Genomic DNA, 24,665 nt, shown 5'->3' on the forward strand with positions numbered 1-24,665 from the left:
GGATTATGTTTAATGTTAGCACCGGGATTATTTTGGGGGGTGTGAGTGGCTATTGTTATCCTTAATAAGGTTATGATTTGCATTTTATTAGGCATTTGTCTAGTGTTAATATTCAAATAATTGCTATAGCCATGATTGGTATTATGGCATGGCATGGGGTTATATTTAAGTTTGGAATAGAGTTAAGACTAAGGTATGATTATTCCTAGTGTTACAGTTAAGTTTATTATTGGGATTAGGGTTACATTTAATGGTAGATCCTAAAGTAGGCTTAGGGTCAGAATTAAAGTTAGTTTTAGATCTGAGGAAATAGTGATGTTCAGGTTAGGGACAGATACAAGTCTAGTACTAGGATTAGGTTTATGGCTACATGATATTTATTGGGAAGGGTTAGGGTGTTAGGGTTAGGATTTGAGTTTGGGTTATTGAGGATTAGGACTAGGCCTAGAATGAGGTTTTGGACTAGGTTCTTCTAGCCTGTTCTAACCCTGACTGTGTTCAATGTTAGAGTTAGAATAGCATTATAAGGGTTAGAGTTAGGGTTTGGAGTAAGTATATATTTAGACTTAGGTTTAGCACAATAGCTGGGGCTAGGTTTAGGATTAGGTTTATGGCTAGGGCAATAGCAAGGTGTAGAGTTAGTGCTAGGGTTTGGTCTAGGGCTATGTTAGGAAGTGGGATTAGAACTGTATCTAGAGTTATGTTTAGAGTTATTGATATCTTGAAGGTCAGGCAGGGTTTAGAGGCAGGAGAGGGCTCAGGTTAGGTTTAAGTTTAAGGTTAGAACTAGATTTACAACTACAACTAGATTTGAGTTTGGGATTAGAGCTAGGATTACAGTCAGGTTTAGATTAGAGTTACGGCTGGGATTATATTAATGGTTAAGAGTAGACTTAGGGGTAGGTTTAATGCCACTATTTGGTTTAGTGTTGGGGTTAGTGGAGGGCCAGGTTTAAGAATTAGTCTTAGGGGGCCGGCACTGAGCCTCACTTGGTTAATCCTCTGCCTTGCGGCACCAGCATACCATATGGGCACCGGTTCTAGTCCCGGCTGCTCCTCTTCCAATCCGGCTCTCTGCTGTGGCCTGGGAAGACAGTGGAGGATGGCCCAAGTGCTTAGGCACCTGCACCCGCATGGGAGACCAGGAAGAAGCATCTGGCTCCTGGCTTCGGATTGGCGTAGCTCTGGCCGTAGTGGTCATTTGGGGAGTGAACCAATGGGAGGAAGATCTTTCTCTCTGTCTCTCTCTCTCATTGTCAAACTCTATCTGTCAAATAAATAAAAATAATAATAATAATTTAAAAAAGAGTCTTAGGCCTAATTTTAGGGTTACTGCTACAGATAGCATTAGGGGTATTAGTAGGGTTAGTGTTTCAGCTACTGTTAAGTTCAGATTTATGCTTTGCATCAGGGCAAGTGTCAGGGCTAGATCGACATTCAGGTTTAGTTCAAGAGCTACAGTTAGTTTTATCGTAGAGATTTAGGCTAGGGTTAGTGTTACAACTAATACTAGATTTAAACTTAGGTTTCTGATTAGAGTTACAATTACTCCTAGGGTTGGGATTAAGTTTAGGTTTAGGTTGTACAGGATTGCTTTGGCTATTCGAGGTCTTCTGTGTCTCCATATGAATTTCAGCATCATTTTTTCCAGATCTGAGAAGAAAGTCTTCGGGATCTTGATGGGTATTGCATTGAATGTATAAATTGCTTTTGGGAGAATAGACATTTTGATGATATTGATTCTTCCAATCCATGAGCATGGAAGTTTTCTCCATTTTTTGGTATCCTCTTCTATTTCTTTCTGTAAGGTTTTGTAGTTTTTATCGTAGAGATCTTTAACGTCTTTGGTTAAGTTTATTCCAAGGTATTTGATTGTTTTTGTAGCTATTGTGAATGGGATTGATTTTAGAAGTTCTTCCTCAGCCGTGGCATTGCCTGTGTATACAAAGGCTGTTGATTTTTGTGGATTGATTTTATATCCTGCTACTTTGCCAAACTCTTCGATGAGTTCCAGCAGTCTCTTAGTAGAGTTCTTTGGGTTCCCCTAAATAAAGTTCCCCTAAATAAAGAATCATATCATCTGCAAAGAGGGATAGTTTGAGTTCGTCCTTCCCGATTTGTATCCCTTTAATTTCTTTTTCTTGCCTAATAGCTCTGGCCAAAACTTCCAGAACTATATTGAAGAGCAGTGGTGAGAGAAGGCATCCCTGTCTGGTACCAGATTTCAGTGGAAATGCTTCCAACTTTTCCCCATTCAATAGGATGTTGGCCGTGGGTTTTTCATATATTGCTTTGATTGTATTGAGGAATGTTCCTTCCATACCCAGTTTGCTTAGAGTTTTCATCATGAAAGGGTGTTGTATTTTATCAAATGCTTTCTCTGCATCTGTGGAGAGAATCATATGGTTTTTCTTCTGCAGTCTGTTAATGTAGTGTATTACATTGATTGTTTTGCGAATGTTGAACCATCCCTGCATACCGGGGATGAATCCCACTTGGTCTGGGTGGAGATGATCTTTCTGATGTGTTGTTGCATTCTATTGGCCAGAATTTTATTGAGTATTTTTGCATCTATGTTCATCAGGGATATGGGTCTGTAATTCTCTTTCAATGTTGCGTCTCTTTCTGGCTTAGGAATTAAGGTGATGCTGGCTTCATAGAAAGAATTTGGGAGGATTCCCTCTTTTTTGATTGCTCTGAATAGCTTGAGAAGAATTGGAGTTAGTTATTCTCTAAATGTCTGGTAGAACTCAGCAGTGAATCCATCTGGCCCTGGGCTTTTCTTTGTTGGGAGGGCCTTTATTACTGTTTCAATTTCTGTGTCAGTTATGGGTCTGTTTAGGTTTCCTATGTCTTCCTGGCTCAATTTAGGGAGGCATCACAATACCTGATTTTAGGACATACTATAGGGCAGTTGTTATCAAAACAGCATGGTACTGGTACAGAAACAGATGGATAGACCAATGGAACAGAATAGAAACACCAGAAATCAATCCAAACATCTACAGCCAACTTATATTTGACCAAAGATCCAAATCTAATCCCTGGAATAAGGACAGTCTATTCAATAAATGGTGCTGGGAAAATTGGATTTCCACATGCAGAAGCTTGAAGCAAGACCCATACCTATCACCTTACACAAAAATTCACTCAACATGGATTAAAGACTTAAATCTATGACCCGAAACCATCAAATTATTAGAGAGCATTGGAGAAACCCTGCAAGATATAGGCACAGGCAAAGACTTCTTGAAAATACTCCAACAGCACAGGCAGTCAAAACCAAAATTAACATTTGGGATTGCATCAAATTGAGAAGTTTCTGTACTTCAAAAGAAACAGTCAGGAAAGTGAAGAGGCAACCAACAGAATGGGAAAAAATATTCGCAAACTATACTACAGATAAAGGATTGATAACCAGAATCTACAAAGAAATCAAGAAACTCCACAACAACAAAACAAACAACCCACTTAAGAGATGGGCCAAGGACCTCAATAGACATTTTTCGAAAGAGGAAATCCAAATGGCCAACAGACACATGAAAAAATGTTCAAGATCACTAGCAAGCAGAGAAATGCAAATCAAAACCACAATGAGGTTCCATCTCACCCCGGTGAGAATGGCTCACATTCAGAAATCTACCAACAACAGATGCTGGAGAGGATGTGGGGAAAAAGGGACACTAACCCACTGTTGGTGGGAATGCAAACTGGTTAAGCCACTATGGAAGTCTGTCTGGAGATTCCTCAGAAACCTCAGCATAACCCTACCATACAACCCAGCCATCCCACTCCTTGGAATTTACCCAAAGGGAATTAATTTGGCAAATACAAAAGCCATCTGCACATTAATGTTTATTGCAGCTCAATTCACAATAGCTAAGACCTGGAACCAACCCAAATGCCCATCAACAGTAGACGGGATAAAGAAATTATGGGACATGTACTCCATAGAATACTATACAGCAGTAAGAAACAACGAAACCCAGTCATTTGCAACAAGATGGAGCAATCTGGAAAACATCATGCTGAGTGAATTAAGCCAGTCCCAAAGAGAAAAATATCATTTGTTTTCCCTGATCGGTGACAACTGAGCGCCAAAGGGGAAACCTGTTAAGTGAAATGGACACTATAAGCAACAATGAACTGATCAGCTCCTGTCCTGACTTTAGATGTACAATGTAATACTTTATCCTTTTTAGTATTTGTTGTTGTTGTTGTTGTTCTAGTACTATTGGTTGAACTCAGTAATTAACACACAATTATTGTTAGGTGTTTAAATTTTAACTGAAAAGTGATCCCTGTTAATTTTAAGAGTGGAAAAAGAGAGGGTGGAGATGTACAATTTGGGACATGCTCAATCGGACTTGATACAAATGGTGGAGTTAGAAATGTGCCAGGGGATTCCAACACAATCTCATCAAGATGGCATGTACCAATGCCATCGCACTAGTCCAAGTGATCAATTTCAGCTCACAATTGATAGCTCTGATAGGTCTAAGAGTCAAAGAGATCACACAAACAAGACAAGTATCTGCTAATACTAACTGATAGAATCAAAAAGGGAGACAAAGATCCAACATGGGAAGTGGGATACACAGCAGACTCATAGGATGGCAGATGTCCTAAACAACACTCTGGCCTCAGAATCAGCCCTCAAGGCATTCAGATCTGGCTGAAGAGCCCATGAGAGTATAGCAGGCATGGAAAGCCAAGATATCATGGAAAAAAAAAGACCTAAATGAATGATCTCTGTGAGTGAGATCCCAGTGGAAAGAACGGGGCCATCAAAGAAAGAGGTACCCTTCTCCGAAGGGAGGAGAGAACTTCCACTTTGACTATGACCCTATCGGAATAAGATCAAAGTCAGCGAACTCTAAAGGCTTCCATAGCCCTGGCAACTCATGACTAGAGCCTAGGGAGATTACTGACGCCATGAACAGGAGTGTCAAATTGTTAAATCAGCAACAGGAGTCACTGTGTACTTACACCCCATGTGGGATCTGTCCCTAATGTGTCGTCTAAAGCCAAGTGATGCTATAACTAGTACTGAAACAGTATTTTTGTACTTTGCGTTTCTGTGTGGGCACAAACTGATGAGGTCTTTACTAATTATATACTGAAGTGATCTTCTGTATATAAAGAGAATTGGAAATGAAAAAAAAAACAACCTGGTGTTAAAATGGAAATGGCATAGAAAATTAATTAATTTGAAAAAAAAATTATGTAGGATCTCTGTCTTTAATGTGCTGTACATTGCTATTTAATGCTATAATTAGTAATCCAATGGTAGTTTTTTCACTTTGTGTTGCTATATGGGCAAAATGTTGAAATCTTTACCTAATATATACTAAACTGATCTTCTGTATACAAAGAGAATTGAAAATGAATCTTTACATGAATGGAAGGGGAAAGGGAGCGGGAAAGGGGAGGGTTGCGGGCGGGAGGGAAGCTATGGGAGGGGGGAAGCCATTGTAACCCATAAGCTATACTTTGGAAATTTATATTCATTAAATAAAAGTTTAATAAAAAAAAAAATAAAATAAAAAAATAAAAAAAAATTAATAATCAGATTAATTACAAGCAAACAGAAACAAATTCAAGATCTGAATTTAAAGCACATCCAACAAATAGAGCTTTTAAAGAGAAGCCAGAATGAAATACTAAAATGAAAAATTCAATTGACCAAATAAAAAATACCATCGAATCTCTCAGAAATTGAACAGATGAAATAGAAGAACGAATATCAGAACTTGAAGACAAACTTCCAGAAATAATATGGTCAGACCAAACAGGGAAAAAAAATTAGAAAATTAAAAATCACAGTTGGAGATTTACAAGATTCAATCAAGTGATGTAACATCTGGATAATAGGAGTCCCTGAGGGTGTGGAAAGAGATAACAGATTAGAAGGACTTTTAAAGAAATAATATCAGAAAATTTCCGCAAAAGGCAGATGAAAGAGATCTCCAAATACAAGAAATACAGAATTTATTAACATGTATGTTTTCATAAATTAGTCATGTATCACAAATAAGTCAAGACTGCTTAAGTAACTAAAGGTTTATGTAAGCTAGAAAATTAATGATTAAGTCATAAAAGGTTTGAGAAAAAAATCTTAAAAGCATAATTTCTGCATAATACAATTAACGATAACTTTCTTTTTTTTTTTGACAGGCAGAGTTAAACAGTGAGGGAGAGAATGACAGAGAGAAAGGTCTTCCTTTTCCATTGGTTCACCCCCCAGATGGCCGTTGCAACAGGTGCACTGTGCCAATCCAAAGCCAGGAGCCAGGTGCTTCCTCCTGGTCTCCCATGTGAGTGCAGGGCCCAAGCCCTGGGCCATCCTCCACTGCCTTCCTGGGCTACAGCAGAGAGCTGGACTGGAAGAGGAGCAACCAGGACAGAATCCAGTGCCCCAACTGAGACTAGAACCCGGGGTACCGGCGCCATAAGTGGAGGATTAGCCTAGTGAGCTGCGGTGCTGGCCAATAACTTTCAAAATATTGTCCACAGTCTCTTCGATACAATTGAAAAGAATAAATTATCATCTTCATAATATTTCTTGCTGTTAGCTTTTTTTCTGTTTTGTGGTTGTTAAATTGCTCCAAATTATGGGATGATTTTCTGCGCTAACTCTGAACAAGGAAACACAAATTTTGCTCTTAATAAAGTAGCCTCTTGTGGGGTCTGCTCTCCTTATTAAATTCAGATTTTTTTAGAAACAGCTGAATCTTAAAAGAGTTACAATTGTATTTGAATATATACCTCTTCTGAAATATTTGAGTGCTCATTTTATGTCTGTGATTACATCTTGTTTACAGCTGGTTAAATCACCTTAACTAAATAAATGGATATTATTTCATAATATTTTTTTGACAGGCAGAGTGGACAGTGAGAGAGAGACAGAGAGAGAGAAAGGTCTTCCTTTTCTGTTGGTTCACCCTCCAATGGCCGCTGCGGCCAGCACATAGCACTGATTTTAAGCCAGGAGCCAGTTGCTTCTCCTGATCTCCCATGCAGGTGCAAGGCCCAAGGACTTGGGCCATCCTCCACTGCACTCCCGAGCCACAGCAGAGAGCTGGCCTGGAAGAGGGGCAACCGGGACAGAATCCGGCGCCCTGACCAGAACTAGAACCTCGTGTGCTGACACCACAGGCAGAGGATTAACCCATTGAGCCACAGCGCCGGCTTATTTCATAATATTAAGAGATCCTATTTTGACCAGATATCTTAAGCCCTCCTGGCATGTTTGGCAGGCATTCTGAAAATAAGGTTTATAAATACTCTGGACTTGATATCAAAGGATATGCCTCTCATTTTGTAGAGCTCATAGTTAATTAGTTCATTTGAATTATGTTAAAAATACTGACAAGGTGTGAAATGATGCCAGATTTTAATTTATGTTGATATAAAAATGTTATTGATAAAAATGTCCAAAGGGTTAGCAAAATCTAAAGGCCTTGTGGAATTGTTATGTCATGATGGTTATTTTGATTTAAAAAAGGCCTAAAGGCTTAAAAGGGACAAATGTTTAAAAAAACCTTTCAGGTATTTTCTAAAATCATGCATGGATTAAACATCAGTGTACCTATTGTCATGTAATAATATTTATAATTTTAATCATGACTAAAATCTTTTTGCTATCCCCAGTTTTATATTCTACAAAAACACTTATAATCAGATTTGTGAAGAAAGTTCTAATAAATATTTTTAAATTTGATTTAATGGTTTATTTATTTCCTATATACAGATTCAGGAACAAAGTAATTAGACTTGAGATTAGTGGAATAGATGAAAAGATCCAAACCTCAGAAACATAGGCAATAAAAGCAAAAATAGACAAATGGGATTAAATCAAGCTAAAAAGATTCTGCACTACTAAGGAAATACTCAACAAAGTGAATAGAAAGTCAACAGAATATGGAAAATTTGCAAACTATACAATTGATCAAGGATTTCAAAGAGCTCAACAAAATCAATAATGAAACAAACAATCCAGTTAAGAAGTGGTAAAAAGGCTAAGCATAATTTTTGAGAGATGAAATAAAAATGGTTAACAGACTCATGAAATCAAGTGCACAGAATCAATAGCCAAAAAAAAATGCAAATAAAAATCACAAGGAGTTTTCATGTCACCCCAGTTAGTATGGTTATCACTCAAAATAAACCAGTAGTCAATGCTGATGAGAATGCAGAAATAAAAGTAACTTAATCCACTGTTTGTGGGAATGTAAAGTTGAAAACACTATGAAAACTCCTAAGCAACTTGAAAATAGATCTAACATATTATCCAGCCATCCTATTCCTGAGCATTTACCCAAACCAAATAGAATCAGCATATGAAATAGCTATCTGTACTTCTATGTTTACTTCAGCTCTATTCACAGTACTTAAGATAAGGGATCAACCTAGATGCCCATCAAGTGATTACTGGATAAAGAAAATGTGGCATATATACACTGAAATATCATCAGCCATAAAAAAGAAAAAAATCCTGTCTTTGAATCAAAATGGATGCAACTAGAAACAATTATACTGAGGCCAGCACTGTGGCATAGTGGGTAAAGCCACTGTCGGCAGTACCAGTATCTGGCATCTCTGTTTTCCCCACAGTGGTCCCTGGCACTCTGTGGCGAACTCCCGGTCCACTCTGCACCAACTTTCTGTGGTTCAGTCACCTGATTGTATCCCCTCTATTCATTAATCATTCATCTTTCTCTGCATGACTCGGAACATCCTACTGCTATACTACCATCTTCCTACTCTCAACCCAATGCTTTAACATGGCTCAGAGTCACAAGTTCTCCTAGGCACTGGAAACCCCTTCATTGATTCACACCTCAAGATTCTGAGCAGCTCACAGCAGGTTTCAATTAAGTAAGAATACATAACTCTCAAGAATATCTCTTTACCCTTTTATTTACAGCAAATACTATTGATATAAAGGGAGACACAGACTTCAATACAACTATAATGGTCATGTCAACACCACAGTCTCATCAATGGACAGGGAATTCAGATAGAAGATCAATGCAGAAACCTCAGAATTGAAACATACTGTCAAGCAAATGGATGTAACCTTTATAGGACATTTCACTCAACAGCTACAGCAAACACATTCTTCTCATCAGCACTTGGAATATTTCCTAGGATTAACCACATGTTAGGCCAGAAATTAAGTCTCAACAAATTTAAAAAATACAGAAATCATATCAGGTATCTTCTTAGACCATAAATGAAAAAATAAGAAATAAGCAATAAGAGATACACATAAATATTTGTAAATTAAACAGCATGCTGATAAACTTGAAATTTGAACTATAAAGTTGAAATACAAGTTTTTCTTGAATAAATGGAAATGAAAACAAAAAAGACCAAAACCTATGGGATACAGCAGAAACAAAGCTGGAGGCATCACAATACCAGATTTCAGGACATACTACAGGGCAGTTGTTATCAAAACAGCATGGTACTGGTACAGAAACAGATGGATAGAGCCATGGAACAGAATAGAAACACCAGAAATCAATCCAAACATCTACAGCCAACTTATATTTGATCAAGGATCCAAAACTAATCCCTGGAGTAAGGACAGTCTATTCAACTAATGGTGCTGGGAAAATTGGATTTCCATGTGCAGAAGCATGAAGCAAGACCCCTACCTTTCACCTTACACAAAAATTCACTCAACATGGATTAAAGACTTAAATCTGTGACCCGACACCATCAAATTATTAGAGAACATTGGAGAAACCCTGCAAGATATAGGTACAGGCAAAGACTTCTTGGAAAAGACACCGGAAGCACAGGCAGTGAAAGCCAAAATTAACTATTGGGATTGCATCAAATTGAGAAGTTTCTGTACTTCAAAAGAAACAGTCAGGAAAGTGAAGAGGCTACTGACAGAATGGGAAAAAATATTTGCATACGATTCAACAGATAAAATGTTAATAACCAGAATCTACAAGGAAATAAAGAAACTCCACAACATCAAAACAAACAACCCACTTAAGAGATGGGCCAAGGACCTCAATAGACATTTTTCAAAAGAGGAAATCCAAATGGCCAACAGACACATGAAAAAATGTTCAAGATCACTAGCAATCAGAGAAATGCAAATCAAAACCACAATGAGGTTTCACACCACCCCGGTGAGAATGGCTCACATTCAGAAATGTACCAACAACAGATGCTGGAGAGGATGTGGGGAAAAAGGGACACTAACCCACTGTTGGTGGGAATGCAAACTGGTTAAGCCACTATGGAAGTCAGTCTAGAGATTGCTCAGAAACCTGAATATAGCTCTACCATACAACCCAGCCATCCCACTCCTTGGAATTTACCCAAAGGAAATTAAATTGGCAAACCAAAAAGGTGTCTAGACCTTTTGTTTATTGTAGCTCAATTCACAATAGCTAAGACCTGGAACCAACCCAAATGCCCATCAACAGTAGACTGGATAAATAAATTATGGGACATGTACTCTATAGAACACTATACAGAAGTCAGAAACAATGAAATCCAGTCATTTGCAACAAGATGGAGGAATCTGGAAAACATCATGCTGAGTGAATTAAGCCAGTCCCAGAGGGACAAATACCATATGTTCTCCCTGATTGGTGACAACTAACCGAACACCAAAAAGGAAACCTGTTGAAGTGAAATAGACACTATGAGAAACAGTGACTTGATCAGCCCTTGTCCTGACTGTTGATGTACAACTTAATACTTTATCCCTTTTAGTATTTTTTTTTGTTCAACTTAATACTATTGGTTGAACTCTGTAATTAACACACAATTATTCTTAGGTGTTTAAATTTTAACTGAAAAGTGATCCCTGTTAAATATAAGAGTGGGAATAAGAGAGGGAGGAGATGTACAATTTGGGACATGCTCAATCGGACTTGCCCCAAAAGGTGGAGTTAGAAATATGCTAGGGGGTTCCGATTCAATCCCTTCAAGGTGGCATGTACCAATGCCATCTCACTAGTCCAAGTGTTCCATTTCAGTTCACAATTCAACATAATGATAGGTCTAAGAGTCAAAGGGATCACACAAACAAGACAAGTGTCTGCTAATACTAACTGATAGAATAAACATGGGAGAGAACGATCCAACATGAGAAGCGGGATACACAGCAGCCTCATAGAATGGCAGATGCCCTAAACAACACTCTGGCCTCAGAATCAGCCCTTAAGGCATTCGGATCTGGCTGAAGAGCCCATGATAGTATTTAGGCATGGAAAGCCAAGACACTCTGGCAAAAAAAGAGGATCTAATTGAAAGATCTCTGCAAGTGAGATCCCAGTAGAAAGACTGGGCCAACAAAGAAGGAGGTACCTTTCTCTGAAGGGAGGAGAGAACTTCCACTTTGACTATGACCCTGTCGGAATAAGATCGAAGTCGGCGAACCCAAAAGGCTTCCATAGCCTTGGAAACTCATGACTAGAGCCTAGGGAGATTACTTACATCATAAATAAGAGTGTCAACTTGTTAAGTCAACAACAGGAATCACTGTGCACTTACTCCTCATGTAAGATCTCTGTCCTTAATGTGTTGTCCAATGTGACGTGATGCTATAACTAGTACTCAAACAGTATTTTACACTTTGTGTTTCTGTGTGGGTGCAAACTGATGAAATCTTTACTTAATATTTACTAAATCTATCTTCTGTATATAAAGATAATTGAAAATGAATCTTGATGTTAATGGGATGGGAGAGGGAGCAGGGATGGGAGGGGTGTGAGTGGGAGGGAAGTTATGGGGGGAAAAAGTTATCGTAATCCATAGACTGTACTTTGGAAATTTATATTTACTAAATAAAAGTTAAAAAAAAGAAAGTCATTGGCAGTGTTTCCATGCCCACAGTGGGCAATAGATCTGCATTGGCAGGGAATTTTTCTCTCCTGGGTATGTGGAAATTGTGAGTCATCCAGGGAAGATGTAGAATAGGGAGATTCATTTTCTAGACATCTACATCAGCTTATTGAGACACGAAAGCACCAAGTTGTCTGCAAGGCCATTGTGTTTGGGAGGCTTGCATCGCCCCCCCCCCCTAAGATCACAAATAAGCATGAGTACCTTGTCACATTGAGGTACCTAGGGAATCTGGAAACAGGAATACAGCCTACACTCCAACATGTGTTCAATGCATCTCACAAGGATTCTGAAAACAGCTGATTTGAAATGCTCTTGAGCTATGAGTGTTCATTTTTCCAGATGCTATATCAGCACGTACAGCATTAGGGAGAGAGATCTCAAAGCTGAGGACTTGAGTACATTTGAGGGGTAAAGTAAGACTTCTCTGAGAAAGTGGCATTGAGCTAAGTCTGACCAAGGGATGATGAAGTTTAGAGAAGGAAGTGGTGACATCATTATTTCAAGCAGTGAGACACGTGTCCAAAGGCCTATAGTTAGAAGTGAATCAAATGAAGACATATGATCCAAAATGGAAAAAAAAAGGACAGCACAATATGCTTGGGAAATGACCAAGCCCAAAGAACAGCCATTCCAGCATCTATGCCATCATGCCTGTTCAATCCTCTTGCTCAGGCAGCTGTTAGATATCCAGAGCATTGTAATAAGACTTGGCAATTAGTACTGTCAGCACATATATCTTCAAAGTTAGAGCTGCAGTTCTGCATCCTGGTAATATTGGAGGACAGTGCCAATAGAACTTGCTTTTGATAATTGCAGTGAAAAGAGATGCACAAACCCAGACTTGGAGGGTCAAATAGCTGACACCAGGAGTAAGCCCAGAAGGCTAATTTTAGAACACACCAGAAACATTGTATGTACTTGGGGATCCCAGAGATACTAGAATAATTGAATACATAGTCAGAGAAATACTCCTTTGTGGCTCTTCTATCCATAAACTGGAGATCTAGGGAAACACAGGTGCCATGCAGCTTCAACCTGCCTGCTGAAAACCCCACATGACTCCTACCTTCTAGCAGGACTGGATTGTTTGCCTTCAGTGCACAATGTTCTAGGAACTGTTTGATTCCTGGTCCAAGGGAGAAAGGCACTCAGTGTTGTTCTGGTTTGGGCCCTGCACACTAACTCGGAATCCCCTGTACTCTGAGGCCCCTCATTCTCCTTTCCATATGGCTCCTGCTTTCCTCCCATTGATAAGGTTAGTTGTTCCATAAGTATCATGGTGGTCACCAGAGATGCTTACCACCATTTCCTTTTTCTCATTCCAGATGTGTGGTGGGATTATTCTCCATGAACTCTGTAATGGCAGGGTGGGACTGTGAATCCTGTCCTGTCCAATGAGCTATAAATTAAAATGATACGTGATAACAGACAAAAATGGAAACAAAACATAGAGTAACTTATGGGATGTCACATACACTGTACTGAACGGGAAGTTTATAGCAATCAGCATCTACATAAAAAGGAAAGATCTCACATAGACAATGGAACATTACAAATAAAGGATACAGGAAAAAGAAAAAGGGATTAGGAAATTTAGCAGAGAATTAACAAGGATTAGAGAAAGATAAAAACTGAAACAAGAAAAACAGTAGAAAAGATTAATGACACTAAATGCTTCTTTAAAATTATTTAAATGTAGAGGTCCTGAGAGAGAGAGAGAGAGAGAGAGAGAGAACAGACACAGAGATATCTTCCAACTGTAAATTGATTCCCTTAATGCTTATAAACATCAGGGCTGAACCAGGCCAAATCCAGGAGTCAGGAATTCATCCAGGCCCTTGCTGTGAGTGGTTGGGACACAAATAGTTGCTTCCTAAAGTGCAATTATCAGGAAGCAGGTAACAGGAACACAACCTGAATTCCAAGGTGTGATGAAAGCATCTCAGATGGCATCTTACTTGCTCAGCAAAATGTGTGCTCCAAAGTTTTCTCCTTCAAAAAACATAGTAGAGAATTAATGAACCCTTATGTAGACTAACACAGATGGAGCAGTTTTGACAAACTAAAATCAGGCTAAATCCAACAGCAGAAAAAAAGATGCTCAAGTCAGATTCCTTAAAATGCAAGGGTATTTCATCATATGTAAATCAGTTAGAGGATAAATATTAATGTAATAAAGAACAAAACATGATTGTCTCAATAAATGCACAAAATATATTTGACAATTTTGTTTTCATGATATGACCTTTAAGAAAACAACTACAGAAAGAATGTGACAGTTGCTACCCGCACCCTCTCCCCTTTCTCTGTACACCTGTCCCTACATATGTACCATTTCCCAGATTATGAGGTCTCTGCCTTTCATCCACAGAGTGACTGACAAAGAGCCACCTCGGACCACTCCCCCTTACGTGATCCTGAATATGCTGTAAATGAATCTTAAAAAAAATTTCAAAAATGTTAGCATCTAGTTAAAAATACTACTAGCAGGATGAGAAAAGAAATAGTGATTTCCATAATCTGATTAAGGTGTAAAGATCAACATCTAGGGAATAAAATTTCAAATAAATGCAGACTATACACAGAGATAATCTGTAATCTAAGACAGATACAATTTATGAATGAGTTTAACAAGATGACTGCTTACAAGATAACATAAAATAATTATGCGATTAGAAAATAATTATGGGATTAGAAATTAATATTAGAAGACCATAGCAGACAAGGAAACACATAGGTACAAGAGAAATGGGACAAAATATTGATTTTAAGTCAATATTAGAAAACAAAATGACCAAACAGAAAAAAATAAATCAAAAATATAAAGAAAAATAAAAGTCCATAAGTCAATAAATCTCCATTAAATTATAACTCACCATCAGCAGGTTATGGCAAGCTCCAGGCAACATCCCCACAGTAACCCAGATAAGGAAGAACGGGAGAGATCTCGGTAGGCAGCATGATCAAGGATGTTACAGCACTCCCAGCTGCGTGGAAGGCAGCTCTCTGGAGGCCTGAACCAAAGACTTTCCCCTCACAACTCCTATTTAGGGAAACTTCAAGTGAGGCCTCCAAGCTAGGATGGATCTGATTGGCTGCATCATTGTGACATCATTGTGCATGCTCACTGCTGGGCAAACTGTCCAATCAGGTATCATGACATCAAAAATATATAATCTCTTGGGATCTTGCGTCATAATTGTCTGAGTTATGCAGCAAACAGAGCACAAGGGAGACTGCTCCTCTGCTGGGGGACTCAAGGAACATCACCTCCACTGCTGTTTGACCTGTCACCACAGGAACCAGACACCTTGAAGCCAGAAATGGTCAGTGTGTGGGATGGGGCGTCCAAGAGTGGGAAGGGGGAGCTGGTGGAAGCTGTGGGAGAAGACTGTGTCAGAACACCAAGCCTCCAAAAGGCCATCTCTGGAATCTGTGGTTGCCATCTTGCCAGTGGCACAGCATTTTCCTGGGTTCCCTGTGGCCCTGAGTTTGGGGAGTGACCTGGCACCTAGGATCCCAGGTATCCTGTTCCTTCCCTGTGCCCAGTGACTGCTGCTCATTACTGGAGTCATCCCTCAACAGGGATGTACCTGCAGCCCCACGTCTCCTTCAGTGTGTGGTGAGTTTGGGAGGATGACCAGAGAGAATATGGGTGTGTGTATGGGGTTTTTGCAGGGGAGAAGCCATCATTTGTGGCACCTTCAGGCTTCTTTATTCTCCATCAGTCACCTGTTAGAACATAGTTTTCTAAATACATAGAAAACAGGGTTTCAGTTTCAGACATTTTCCTTTCTGCATTGCTCTTCTAGGTGTCTGACACTGTTTTCTGTTGCTAATAATGCAGTGCCGCAGAGTGGGTGAGTTGAAAGCAACGTAGATTTATTTAGTGCAGGGTTTTTGTCCTGGCTTAAGGAACAGCATCTAATGATGACCTTCGTGCTGGCAGAGACACAGTCTGCTCCTTGTGGGGATGCAGTGAACTAAACCTTAGTTCCTACAGGTCAGCGGCAACTTGCTGGTGCCATCCCAGGGTCTTCTCTTAGTTTTCATCTTATTACATTGTTTCAGGAACAGCCTCTTGGTTGACGTCATCATTGATGTTCCTGCTTACTCTTCTGACTTGTGTTTGTTCTAATGTAGAAGGTGAAATGACCCATGTGAAGATGTATTATTTATTATGTGAGCTTCCCTTCCTAGACGTCCTTGCCCCTGTGCAGTGTTTCAGCGTGCTCCTGGGTTTTCTTCCATCTTTAGCTAGAACTCGTTCTGTAGCTCAAGATTTTCGTTTCTTGGCTATTGTGTTTCTCAAACATGGCTCCTTAATTCCATAATATTCACTACTACACAAGAGAACAACACAAGGCAAAAGCCTTATTTATTTTCTGATCAACAAAAATCTCTCCAGAAATCTCAGAAAGTGGCTGGTCCCTTCAGATTTCTTATAACCACATCCATAAGTGATTCTTTTGTATGTGACTTTCATGTCTGCCTCAATTCAGTTGCCTTTTTTTTTTCATTTTGCTCCTGCGTTTAGCATGAAATTTATTATGCACAAAAACCCTTGGATATAAACAAACATAGGATAGTCAAGTAGGACACTAAGCTGTGCTTTCTGGATAAGAATCCCAAACTTTCAAGTAATTTACATCAACTATATTTAGATATTTTTCTTTGTTTATCAGTCTTGTTGGAAAACAACTGATATAGATAGAAAGTTATACTTAGATGCATTTACTTAAGAAATAACAGAATGCTGTTTTTAAATGATGTACACTTCACGATTTATGCCTGGGAAACTATACTGATTTTATGTTCAACATTGCAGTTATGTGGGAGCTTAGAGATACATTGCTATGGCAAGAGAACAGGCACAGAGTACAATGAATTTTCTATGAAATGATATATCCGCAGGTTAAAGGCTGTTATTTTCAAACACATGTAATGAGGGACTCATAACATGTTTAAATTCATACTCATAGTAAAGGATTAAAGAGTGTATTGCCATCACTGTGGAGAAGGAACTTGTTTACTATTTCAGCACATACTGAGATGAGGGTTATCTCCCACTCCAATTAAGCATCTTGATTCATCTTGCCTCCTGTTCATTCTACAGCAGAGGACACATGAGTGTCACAGGGGGAGATAGACTATTTTTCTGGATCTGTTTTTATGGAACTTGGCTTTCAGTTCTGTATGCCAAAAATTCCATGATTTTCAGGGAACCCTAACTTATTGAGGCCTACAGAAAAAACTTAAAGGTACTGTGCACTGCATTTTTTCATGAAATACTTTGTCAGATGTACTGTGCTCCCAATGTTTATGATAAAAGGTACAGAACACTCTGATTAGTGAAAAGATGGCTGCCTTTTGATCCATTGTTGGAACCAATGGGGTTGGAACTAATGAAGAAGAGAATCCAGAGGAATCACCTCTGCTCCCAACAGTCTTTTTTCCTGGTGACAAGGATGGGGAACACATGCAATGCTCTTTACCCCAAGGAGGAAACCTTGTGTGTACTTTTGATTGGGTACTTGTTAACATTCTGGTTTTGCAATTTTTTGATTTGGATATATTTTATCTCCATTTTGACAATACATTTTATGTTCTAATTTTACAATTAATTTTCATGGCACCAGCTACATAATTTTTAGGAACTAGAAAAATTGAAAATATATAATAATTTGTTTATACATTTTAACATTTAAATGTGAAATCATTAGTAATCTAAAATGAGTTTGGATGAGAAACTACTGTGGCCCATTCCAAAACATGTAGTCCTCTAACATGATGTACACATACCCAAACTTTGCTTGGAGCCAAGGGCAACTGGGTTCACCAGACTAGGATTGGAAATGGGATGCTTTCTATGAACAAGGTACTGAGGAGTGTGGACAATGCCCATTCCACTGAAACAGTAAGAGAACTAACTATGCCTATGCCTTGGCTCCAAGACTTGGCACATGACCCATCATTCATTCAGTCTTTACTAGAAAACAAAAATTCAAGTCAAATTCAGTAATAATCTCATTTTTAAATATAATTTAATTTTTATAAAATTTCATTTATTTTTACTTTTTTGAGGTAAGCAAATTTCATATATTTCATTTATACTGAATTAGGGGCATAGTGATATTTTCCACCATACCCTTACTCCTGCTGAAGCTCTCTCTCTTCCTCCTCCTTATTCTCTTATTCTCTATTTTATTTTTTACAATGACCTATCTTCAGTTTACTTTATACTCATAAGAGTAACCTTACATTACATAAATAGTTCAACAAATAATAAGAAAAAAAAATAAACACTGTTACTTAACAGTAGAGACGAGTGCTGTAAACAATCATTGAATCTCATAATGTCATAGTGATCTTTTCATTACCACAGATTAGGGAACATACATGGTATCTGTCATTTTTGGACTGGCTTGTTTCTCTGAGAGACCTGAGCCTGGATCAAGGTGCAACTATTTTAAAATAGGCCTCCATCTTTTAACTTGAGCCTGACCAAGCCCTCAACCCAGAAGCTCTTAAAAATAAATAAATGAACTCCCCTTGCAGTAAACTTTCCTAGCAACAGCCAATTAGCAGATAACAGAGAAATACTTAGAGTTCCTGGTGTCGTTTAAGGTGATTGATAACTTCCAGAGATCCTGCAGTTTGGCACTACACCCCAGCAGCTCGGACTCTAACTTTAGCCAATCAATTTAAAAGACATCAGCCAGAAAGCCATCCAACCACCTTTAGTAGGTCCATTCCCACCACTGGATGCACTAATCATTTCTAAGAGATGTTCTTTGAATTTCCCACTGAATGAGATGATCTGCTAAATGGTACTATAAATGTATAGAATGTCTTTAAAAACCCTATAAAAACACTGTTAACTGAAGAGTTGGGGCTCTCAATTCAAATCCACTGCATCAGTGATAGTTGAGAGCCGAGTCCCGGATCTGTAATAAAACTCTCATGTGTTTTACAGCAGTATCAGCTCCTTGGTGATCTTTGGGGACAATCGAACTGGGCATAACATCTCTAAGTATAATGGTTTCCAGTTGCATCCATTTTGTTGTGGAAGACAGGATCATTCTTTTTCATGACTAATACTCCATAGAATATATGTACCATATTTTATTACTGGAGTTATCAATTGATAACTGGGTTGATTCCACATCTTATCTATTGTGAATTAAGCTGCAATAAACATGGGGGTAGTGATAACTCTTTCAAATGTTGATTTAATTACCTTAGATTAAATTCCCAGTAGTGAGATGGCTGGGTTATTTTCTGGTTTCTGAGGAATCCCCATATTCTTTTTTAAATTTTTTTTTACTTAGTAAATATAAATTTCCAAAGTACAGTTTATGGATTACAATGGCTTCCCCTGCCCCTGTAATTTCCCTCCCACTTGCACCCCTCCCATCTCCCGCTCCCTCTCCCATTCCATTCACATCAAGATTCATTTTCATTTCTCTTTATATACAGAAGATCGATTTAGTATATACTAAGTAAAGATTTCATCAGTTTGCACCCGCACAGAAACACAAAGTGTAAAACACTGTTTGAGTACTAGTTATAGCATTACTTCACATTGGACAACACATTAAGGACAGATCCCACATGAGGAGTAAGTACACAGTGACTCCTGTTGTTGACTTAACAAGTTGACACTCTTGTTTATGGTATCAGTAATCTCCCTAGGCTCTAGTCATGAGTTTCCAAGGCTATGGAAGCCTTTTGGGTTTGCCGACTTCGATCTTATTCCGACAGGGTCATAGTCAAAGTGGAAGTTCTCTCCTCCCTTCAGAGAAAGGTGCCTCCTTCTTTGATGGCCCCATTCTTTCCACTGGGATCTCACACGCAGAGATCTTTCATTTAGGTCTTCTTTTTTTTTCCCCAGAGTGACTTGGCTTTCCGAGCCTAAAATACTCTCATGGGCTCTTCAGCCAGATCCGAATGCCTTACGGGCTGGGAATCCCCATATGCTACAATGATTACACCAGTTTACATTTCCAACACTGGGGACTCAAGTATCTTTTCTCCCCATCTTCCCCAGAATATTTTTTTCAATTTCTGTATGAGAACCATTCTACCTGGGGTGAGGTGAAATCTCACTGTGGTTTTTTCATTAACTTGGCTAGTGATCCTGAGGATTTTTTCAAGTGTCTTTTGGCCATTTGAATTTTCTCTCCTGAAAAATGTCTTTTCAAGTCCATTGCCTTTTCTTAACTGGATTGTTTGTTTTGTTCATTTTGTGTGTCTTGAGTTCTTTATAGATTCTGGATGTTAATCCTTTATTAGTTGTAGTTTGCCAATATTTTCTCCCTTCTGTTGGTTGCCTCTTGAGTTCGCTGATTGTTTCCTTGATGTGTTCCCATTTGTCTATTTTGGCTTTGTTTGCCCATGCTTCTGCAATCTTTTCCAAGAACTCTTTCCTATGCCAACATATTGCAGAGTTTCTCTTATGTTTTCCACTAGTAATTTGATAGTATCAGGTCGTAGCTTTAGATTTTTGATTCATTTTCTATTGATTTTTTAGAAGATGTAATTTAGTGGTATTGTTTCATACCTCTGCATGCAGAGATAAAATTTTCCCAGCTCCATTTGTTGAAGAGACTGTCCTTTTTCCAGAGACTGATTTTAGCTCCTGTGTCAAAGATTACTTGATTGATGATTTGTGGGTTAGCTTCTGGGGATTCTATCCTGTTACATGGTATACATGTCTATTTCTGTGCCAGTTCCAAGCTACTTTGATTATGAATGCCTATAGTGTGTCTTGAAATCTGGTATTTGAGGCATCTGACTTTTTCTTGTTTAAGATCACTTTAGTGATTCAGGGGTCATGTGTTTTGATATCAATTGTAGCATTGCTTTTTATAGATCTAAAAAGAATATCGGTACTTTGATCATTTCACATTAGATATGTAAATTGTTTTTGGTAGTATGAACTTTTTGATGATATTTATTGTTGCAATCCATGAACATGGAAGAATTTCCATGATTTTTTGTGTCTTATTGTATTTCTTTAATATTTTATAATTTTCAAAATAGAGCTCATTCACATCCTTGGTTAAAGTTACTCCAAGTTATTTATGTTTGTTAACTATTGTGAATGGATCTGATCTTACAAGTTATTTCTTAACCTGATATTTTGATATATGCAAGGACTTTTAAAAGTTCACGTAAAGGCCGGTGCCTTGGCTCAATAGGCTAATCCTCCACCTGTGGCACTGGCACACCAGGTTCTAGTCTCGGTCGGGGCACCGGATTCTGTCCTGGTCGCTCCTCTTTCTGTCCAGCTCTTTGCTATGGCCCAGGAGTGCAGTGGAGGATGGCCCAAGTGCTGCAGCAGCCATTGGAGGGTGAACCAATGGAAAAAAAGGAAGACCTTTCTATCTGTCTTTCTCACTGTCCACTCTGCCTGTCCAAAAAACAAACAAACAAACAAACAAAAAAACCCAAAAACAAAACAAAACAAAAAATTCACATAAAAATACTTTTTCACTTAATCCAATTTTTTTACATCTTTCTATTTCCTTCACTCTCAGCACTGAGTATCCATCAAAATCTTTACTATGTTTTAGTTTGATTTTTTTAGATTCCACATACAAATGAGATTATGTGATATTTATATTTCTGTGTATTACTTTGCACATTGTCATATCATCCATACTTATAATTTTGGACCCATGCTGTGACAAAATGCCAGTGTTTCCTTCTTTTTTCATATTGAATTGGGTTATTTGTATGTATCACATTTTATTTATTTGTGCACAGATACAAGATTATTCCCTTGCTAATGTAATATGCTGAGATGAACATAGGGCCTTTGTCTTTGAGATACTAATTTTATTTCTTTTGGATACATACACAGTCCTTCCATTTTAATTTTACTCAAGGAAGTGCCATATTGTTTTCCATAATAGATGTACAAATTTACATTCCCACCAACAATTTATGTGTTCCATTTCTCCACTTCCAATCCAATACTTGATGGCTTTTCTATATTAACCATTTTAAAATATGTGAGTTATATTCACTGCTGTATTGATTGGCATTTCCCTGAGCATTAATGATGTGAGTCCCTTTTCACATACCTCTTGGCTACTTGCTTATCTTTGAAAAAGTAATCAGGTCCTTTTGTTCATTTTTAGTTGCAATGTTTGCTTTTGAGATGTATGTATTCCTCATATTACTCCCTTAAACAAACATTTTATCTCATTCCTTGCTTTCTGTTTATTTATATTTTCCTTTGCTGTGCAGAATCTTTTTTAGGCTGTTGTAGTCCTACTTCCTTATTTTCGCTTTTGTTGCCTGGGCTTATGGTGTCACATCAGAAGAGTTGTTCTTGAGACTAATGTCAGTGAATTTGCTACCAATTTTATGAGTCTTAAGTTCTCAGATCTTCTCTGTGTGTAAGTCTTCAATCCATTTTGAGTTGGTCTTCTGGATGGTGTAATATAATGATACACTTTAATTGTTTGGCATGTGGATATCTAGTTTGTTTCTACCCAGAGGTGGATCCCTTAGTCCATTGAGTATACACATGGTAACCCCAGGGTACTAGTCTTCCCAATGTCACCTACTGGATCCAGCACACGCCAGGTTCTGTGCCTAGAGCTGGGAAGAGAAACCAGGCAGAGACTGGCAAAGACCATTTTTTTTTAATTATTTATTTTATTTATTTGAAAGACAGAGTCACAGAGAGAGGTAGAGACACAGAGAGAGGCCTTCCATCCTGTGGTTCATTCCCTAGATGGCTGCAATGGCCAGATCTGCCCCTATCCAAAGCCAGGAGCTTCTTCTGGGTCTCATACGTGGGTGCTGGGGCCCAAGGACAAAGGTCAATATTTTGTCCACACCTTCTGCTACATCATCCAGGCCAATGCTTCTGTGCTCTGTTGCTCTGCTCTATCTGCAGAAAGAGGCCTCAGGAGTGGAATAGGCAGATGGAGGCCCATTTTGGGAGTTTATAATGATGGGAAGCCAGGAGTGTTGAATGAAGGGGAGCAGGGGAGTATGCAGTGATGTGGTTGGGCCCAAGTGGCTGTTGACTCTTTCCTTCAAAGCCAGGGATATACTAAGTTCCTTGAAAATTTTTGTGGAAGGATTTAAATTGGGCACTGTTAAAACCCTTCTTGGGTTGCCCAAATCCCACATTGGATTGCATTGCTTAGAGTCCCTGATATCAATTCTGACTTCCTGATAATTTGTGCTTTGGAAACCAATAGTAATGGCTCAAGTTGTTGTGTCTTGCCCACCCACATAGAGGAGCTGGATTGAGTTCATGTCTTCTGACCTCAGCCTGTCCTAGCCTAGCCCCAACTTTTGCATTTATTTGCAGAGTTAACCAGTGGATAGGAGCATTCCTTCTGAGTGTGAGTGTACATATTTGTGTATTTGTCTCTTTTTCTTTCAGATAAATTAAATTCAAAAAGCAAAAATGGGTTGAATAATTGGTATTAAATTAGAGTTATATCATAAAAGTATGTTCCTAGTGTTAAACTTCATAGAGGGATTGGTATAGTTTATAGTATTCTATTTTATAAGAAAACAGAAGAAAGTAGCTCAAAGGCCCCAATCATGAATTAATGTCAAATAAGGGAAAATGCTCCTTACCTGATATCATTACCCATTTTATAAATGTATTGGCATGCTACACTGTAGCACATAAGTATGTACTATTATGGTTAATAAAATGAAACTGAAAAGCTCCAGAATCTTATTCAGCACATATAGTTAAGAGGTGGTAAAATGTTTAAATTAATACAACACCTAATATTATGATCCTTGGGAATATCTTAATATTAAGACAATTCATTGAATCAACCCTTGGGACATTTGGATCTGGCTAAAAGGTCCATGAGAGTCTCACAGGCATGGAAAGCCACAGCACGGTGGCAAAAACAACCTAAATGAAAGATCCTGGAGGCGGCAAGATGGCGGAATAGGCAGGGAGCACACTTAGTCCGGGGGGAGAGAAAGCTTAATATAAGTGGAGATACTGCAGGGTCAAGGAAGAGTAGGGGATGAAACAGCAGAGGAAACTCTTCCGGAACTAGTGATTCACAGTGGACCTACGTGGAGCGCGTGGGAACCCAAGTTCGGGACACCAGCGGCAGACTCAACGCACCAGCGCTGGAACGCGAGGTGAGCCGAACCTCCATAGCCCGAGATACCAGCAGGCAAGCGGAAAGAGGAGGCTAGAGGGAACGAGGCTTGAAACTCCGTGGGGAAAAGTTCACCAAGCTAACTAGAAGAGAGAGAAAAAAAATAAAAAAAAGTGACCAATACAGACACAAGTTTCTCTCTCTCCGCTCACCTCTCAAAGGCGAGCAAGACAGAGCAGGCGCCATTTTGGACATACGTCATAAGCAGGGCGACCTCAGGTCTGCACCAGCCCTGAGCCTAGCAGAAAAACCTGACTCTGTGGGGAGGGGTGAAATAACAGGAGATTAGCATCTAACTTGGCAACCCAGTGGGAGACTGCAGGAGAATTGGAGCCCACACTGAGGGCAGCAGAGATTCCCTGTGTGGTCCTTGGGAAAGAGCTTCCGATCTCTGGCTCCTGTGGGTATATCATTTGCCTGCTAACTACCTCCAATTACATTCAGCTGTGCGGAATTACTTCCCTTTTGAATCAAAAAAAGAAAGAGAGATTTACCATACCTAACCTGGGAGTGTCATCTTTGACACACCCTCAGCCCTGAGGAACCAAACACAGCTCTCAGTCCACACTCACCTCAAGCCTCTAAGGCTCCAGTGAAAGCAGACAGTCCACTTAATAT

This window comes from Lepus europaeus, chromosome 10 (genome assembly GCF_033115175.1).
Source record: "Lepus europaeus isolate LE1 chromosome 10, mLepTim1.pri, whole genome shotgun sequence".
In the NCBI taxonomy this organism is placed as follows: domain Eukaryota; kingdom Metazoa; phylum Chordata; class Mammalia; order Lagomorpha; family Leporidae; genus Lepus; species Lepus europaeus.